Raw genomic sequence first — 6,000 nt, 5'->3', positions numbered from 1 at the left:
CATACTAATTTCCACAGTGGATGCACCAGTCTGCACTCACACCAACAGTGGAGAAGTGTTCTTTTTATTTCTCTTTCTTTTCTGATTACTCTGGCGAATATTTCTCAAACTATATTGAATAGAGTGAAGGCTTTCAGTTTCTGTCCATTTAGTAAAATGTTAGCTGTTGGATTGTCATAAATGGCCTTTCTGAGATTGAGGTACATACCGTCTTTTCCAAGTTTCTGTAGGATTTTTTTCATGAACAGGTGTTGGACTTAATCAAAAGCTTTTTCTCCATCTATTGAGATGATCATGTGATTTTTACTTTTGGCACTGTTGATGTGTTGTATTACATTTATTGATTTGCATATTTGAACCATCCCTTGCATTCCTGGAATAAATCTCACTTGATCATGGTGTATTATCTTTTTGATGATTTGCTGCATTCTATTTGCCAGTATTTTATTGAGAATCTTTGCATCAATGTTCATTAGCAAGATTGGTCTGTAATTCTCCTTTCTGGTTGGGTCTTTCTCTGGTTTTGGCACCAGGGTAATACTTGCCTCCAAGAATGATTTAGGGAGGACTGCTTCTTTCAATTTCATTGAGGAGTTTAAGGAGTATTGGCATTAAATCTTCTCTTAACTTTTTGTAGTATTCAGTCATGAATCCATCAGGACCTGGGCTTTTCTTTGTTGGCAAGCTTTTAATCATGTCTTTTATTTCAGTAGCTGATATTGGGTTATTCAAAATTGTTATATCTTCTTGTTTGAGCTTTGGTAGTTGATATATTTCTAAAAATCTGTCCATTTCCTCTGTGTTTTCCACCCTATGTGAGTAGAGATTTGCAAAGCAGGTGACCATGATTTTTTGAATTTCCATGGAATCTGTAGTAATTTCCCTCCTTTCAGGCCTTCTTGCATGGATTTGAATTTTTTCTTTCTTTTTCTTGATAAGATTGGCTAGAAGTTTAATAATTTTGTTTATTCTCTCAAAAAACCAGCTGTTTGATTCATTAATTCTTTGTAGTTTTATGTTTGTTTGTTTCAATTGCATTAATTTCTGCTCTAATATTTACAATTTCCTCTCTTCTATGAGCTTTGGGTTTGACTTGCTCTTCCTTTTTTAGGAGCTTGAGATGTAGCATTAGGTTATTTATTTGTGCTCATTCCATTTTCTTGATGTGACTATTTATTGCTGTATATTTTCCTCTTACAACTGCTTTCATTGCATCCCATAGGTTACAGGATGTTGTGTCTGCATTTTCATTGTATTTTAGGTATTGTTTTATTTCTTCTTTAATTTCATTTGTAACCCCCTGGTTGTTCAGAAGGTTGTCATTTAATTTCCATGTATTTGTGCAGGCTTTGCAGTTTTTTGGCCATTGATTTCCTACTTTAATGCACTATGATCAGATAGTATGCATGGGATAATTTCCCTCCCTTTGCATTTACTTAAGAATGTTTTATGAGTTAATATATGGCCTATTTTGGAGAATGTCCCATGTGCAGCTGAGAAGAATGTATATGTAGTTGGGTGGAACACTCTGTAAACATCCATTAAGTACATTGTTCACAGGTGTGATTCAGTTCTGTTATTTCTTTGTTGACTTTTTGTCTAGTTGATCTTTCTCTTTGTGACAGTAGGGTGTTAAGGTCTCCTATTACAATTGTGTTCTTGTGTACTCAGTTCTTCATTAGTGTTAGTCTTACATAGCTGGGTGCTCCTGTGTTTGGTGCATATATATTTATAATTTTTAGTTCTTCCTCTTGAATTTTTGCACTAACGAGTGTGTAGTGGCCTTCTTTATCTCTTTTAATCATTTTTGGTTTGAAGTTCACTTTGCAAACAGAATAGCTACCCCTACTTTTTTCTGGGTTCCTGTTGAATAGAATACTGTTTTTCATCCTTTGACTCAGTCTATGAGTTTCTTTTTGAGTCAGATGTGTTTCTTATATATAGCATATAGTGGGGTCCTGTTTCTTGATCCATTGTGTCAATTTCTTTTGACAGGTGAATTGAGCCCATTTACATTTATAGATATCACTGATATGTTCTGGCTTAACTTTCCCACATTATGTTCCTGTTGTTGATTTCCCACTTTCCTCCCTTGTTTAATTTCTTGTCTGGCCTGGTGGTTTTTTTCTGTTGTTGTTCTGGAGATTGTGATCATTTATACCTCTTTCTAGTATGTCTTTCAATACTCTTTCTAAGGTTGGTTTGGTAGATATGAATTTCTTCTGTTGTTCTTTGTCATGGAAGTAACTTGTTTCTCCACTAAATTTGATAGATAGTTTTTCTGGGTACATCAGTCTGAGTTGAAAGTTGTTTTCTTTTAGGGTTTGAAATACTTCATTCCAAGCTTATCTTAACCTGAAGGTTTATGCTGAGAAGTCTTCTGTGATTCTAATAGGCTTTCCTTGATAGGTGAGTTGCTTTGCTTCTCTAACAGCTTTTAGTATTCTGTTTTTAGTTCTGATCTTAATTATTATATGTCTGGGCATAGATTTATATTGGTTATGACTGTTTGGCATTATTCTATATGTTTCACTTATTTATATGCAAGATTTTTTCCCCATGTTTTGGAAATTTCCTGCTATTACTTCTGTGAGCAACTTAGTTATGTCCTTTGTGTTGTCTCCTGCATCCTCACTGATGTCTATTAGTCTTACATTGTTTCTCTTGGTGTCATCTTGAAGCTGCTGGATTGTCATTTCAGGCTGCTTTGTTGTTTTTATAAGTTCTATCTTTTCATGGTTGCTATCTGTGACCCTGTCCTCAAAGTCTGAAATTCTATGCTCAGCTTCATTTAAATGGTTTTGCCAGCTTTCAATAGAATTTTTTGTTTCTTGGATGTCTCTTTGCATTTGTTTCATGGATTCTGCTTGTTTTCTACATTGTTCCTTCAAAGGTTCAATTAATTTCCCATGCTCCTGTATTTTTTTTTATCTATTTCTTCCCTAACTATGTTGAGTAACTCCTTTACTAAGGTTGTTATTTCTGTCTTTATGTAAGACATTATTTCTAATTTGATTTCCTCTATTGCTGCATGGATTTTTTTTTTTTTACTTCATTTGCTATGTCTTCAGAGATTTCTGGTTTATGACTTTTAATGTCTTCCTTTTCACTGTTGCTTATTCTTGCACCTGATGGACTAGATGTTTGAGATTGCATTTTGGTTTTTTTTGTTTTGTCATTTTATTCTTCTGGGCCAATATCTGGTTATTTAATCACAATAGTCACAACTGTCAATAGTGTATGTCCCAGGGTCCTACTGTGTGGTTGATGTCTGCCCAATTGTTGTGTATATAGTGATTGGAACCTACTGGGGTCCTCTATCTGAATGAGTGACACCATGTCTCCCATCAAGCCAGTACTACCAGTCCACTGCAGTTCAAAGTTCTGGGAGGGAGAGTGGGAGTCAAACATTCTCAGCAGTGCTTGGTCTAAGAGATGGGAAGCATAGCCAAGGGCAGCAGGTCGAGCCAGGGTGGGTGCAGTGGTCCTATGGGAGGAGCATGCTGGGTCATAGACATGGCTCAGTGGCTTGAGCCAGGAAGGAGCATGGCAGTTGTCCTCTGTGTGGTGGAAGTGGGAGGGCACTGACGGGAGCAAGTCCAGCTCAGCTGCCTGATCTTGGACAGAGCTCAGTATTCTTCCACAGGGCAGTGATGGGGAGGCACTGAGGTGAAGGCAGGCCCAGTGGCCTATGCAGGGGCAGAGCTTGGTGTTCTTCCTCCATGCAGCTGTGGCTGGGAGCAGCCAGGGGCAGTGAGGCACTCAGGCATGCCCAGTGGTGGGAGCCAGGACAGCTCGGTGGCTTCCTCCATGTGGTGCCTTCCTCCTCACTCCATTTCCTCTCTTCTGTGAGTTTTGGGTTTTACTTGCTCTTCTTTTTCTAGAAGTTTGAGATGTGGCATTAAGTTGTTTATTAGTGATTGTTTTGTTTATCATGGTGTGACAATTTACCACTATATATTTCCCTCTTAGAATCACTTTCATTGTGTCCCATGGGTTTTAGTATGTTGCGTCTGCATTTTCATTGAATTGTAGGTATTGCATAATTTCTTGTTCAATTTCACCTGTAACGCATTGATTGTTCAGGAGGTTGCTATTTAATTTCTAAGTATTTATGCTAGTTTTGAAATTTCTTTTCCATTAATTTCCAATTTCAGTGCACTATGGTCAGAAAATATACATAGGGTTATTTTAATCCCTTTGCATTTACTTAAGAATGTTCTTTGGGCTAATATATGATCTATTTTGGAGAATATCCCATGTGCAGTTGAGTAGAATGTTTGTTCTGATGTGGCTGGGTGGAACATCCTGTAAATTCCTACTGAGTCCATTCATTCACAGGTTTGATTCAGTTCTGTTATCTCTTTGTGCCAATGGGGTATTAAGTTCATCTACTACAATTGTGCTGTTGCTTATTTGGTTTTTCATGTTTATTAGTATTTGTCATATAGTTGTGTGATCTTGTATTTGGTGCATATATGTTTATGATTGTTAGCTCTTCCTTTTGAATTATTCCCCTAACAGGTATGTAGTGACCTTCTTTATCCCTTTTGATCAGTTTTGGCTTGAAGTTTAATTGTCTACATTCAGAATAGCTACACCTGCTTTTTTCTGGGCTCCTGTCACATGGAATATTATTTTCCATTCTTTGACTTTTAATCTATGAGTTTCCTTTTGAGTCAGATGTGTCTCTTGTATACAGCATGATGTTGGATCCTATTTCTTGATCCATTCTGTCAACCTATTTCTTTTGATAGGTGAATTGAGGCCATTAACATTAATGGATATAATTGTCATGTACTGCTTCAATTTTGTCATGTTATTTTCCTGCTGTTGGTTTTTTGCTTTTCTCCATTGTTTAATTGCTTGTCTGGTGGTTTCTTTCTGTTGTTGTTCTAAGAATTGTAGTCATTTTTATATTTCTGTAGTATGTCTTTTAGTATTCTTTCTAGGGTTGGTTTGGTGGACATGAATTTCTTCAATTGTTCTTTGTCATGGAAGTATCTTATTTCTTCATTAAATTTCAAAGAAAGCTTTGCAGGGTACATCAAACTGGGTTGAAATGTTTTCTTTCAGGACTTGAAGCACTTTATTCCAAGTTCTTCTTAGCTTGAGGGTTTGAGCTGAAAAGTCTGCCATGGTTGTAATAGACTTTCCTTGATAGGTGAGTTGTCTGTTTTCTCTGACAGCTTTTAGTATTATCTTTTTATGCTGTATGGCTTGGACCTCAGTTATTATATGTCTTGGTGTACATTCATTTTGATTTTGACTGTTTGGCATCCCAGGTCCTGGCATTGAGGCAAAAAAGCAGTAGACCATCCATAGCCATCCTATGTCTAGGGGCAGAGGGTGACAGGCAGCTGAGGATCAGGGGCTATCTTAGGCCTCTGAGGAGGTTGAGGGTGAGGGGTAGCCAACAATCTGCAGCTGTTCCAGGTCCAGAGCTAGAGTTGGAAGGGCAGGCAAATTCCTGGCCATCCCAGGTCTGGAGGTAAAGGAGGATGGGATGTCCTAGCTCCAGGGTGAGTCAGGAGCAGGAGGAAACTGCTCTTTCATTATTCTTCTGTCAGTTCTGGAAATGTCAACCTCCTGGTTCTTTTCTGCCTTATTATAAGGAATAGGTAGATATGCATGGACAAGTATGCACAATGAAACTTGCAATTCTGTGCAACTATTCTGTACTAATAAAATCTCTTTTAAAAAAAGGAAGAAGAAAGAGCAAAAGATCATAGAGTGAGAAAAAAGGGAGATGATGCTAGAGGGACAGGGAAGGAGGGGGAAGACGTGGGAAAATACTAGTGAAGAAGGGTGGAGAGTAAAAGAAAGTAGATGGGAGAATTAAAGATAGAACTGTTCAATGAGCTGATGCCCCTAAGCATTCCTCACCTTTGATATTTGGTACCTGTCTGAAGTACATGATGTTTGCATTTATGTTAGAGAGAAAGAATACATATGGAACATCTTAATTCTTTCATTCCCCTCCCCCTCACTACTCACATG

General features: G+C 37.6%; 1 pseudogene; it reads left to right on the top strand.

The window, feature by feature from the left end:
* The first annotated feature begins 3,435 nt into the window (after positions 1 to 3,435).
* LOC100715458 (cytochrome P450 4A6-like) overlaps positions 3,436 to 6,000 on the top strand; it is a 51,226-nt pseudogene continuing 48,661 nt past the window's right edge.

The sequence above is a fragment of the Cavia porcellus genome, unplaced genomic scaffold, assembly GCF_034190915.1.
Source record: "Cavia porcellus strain 051 isolate PalLab524CR breed Dunkin Hartley unplaced genomic scaffold, mCavPor4.1 scaffold_25, whole genome shotgun sequence".
NCBI classification, from domain to species: Eukaryota; Metazoa; Chordata; class Mammalia; order Rodentia; family Caviidae; genus Cavia; species Cavia porcellus.
Note: the sequence above shows the minus strand (reverse complement) of the source record. Positions and strands in the feature narration are given on the sequence as shown.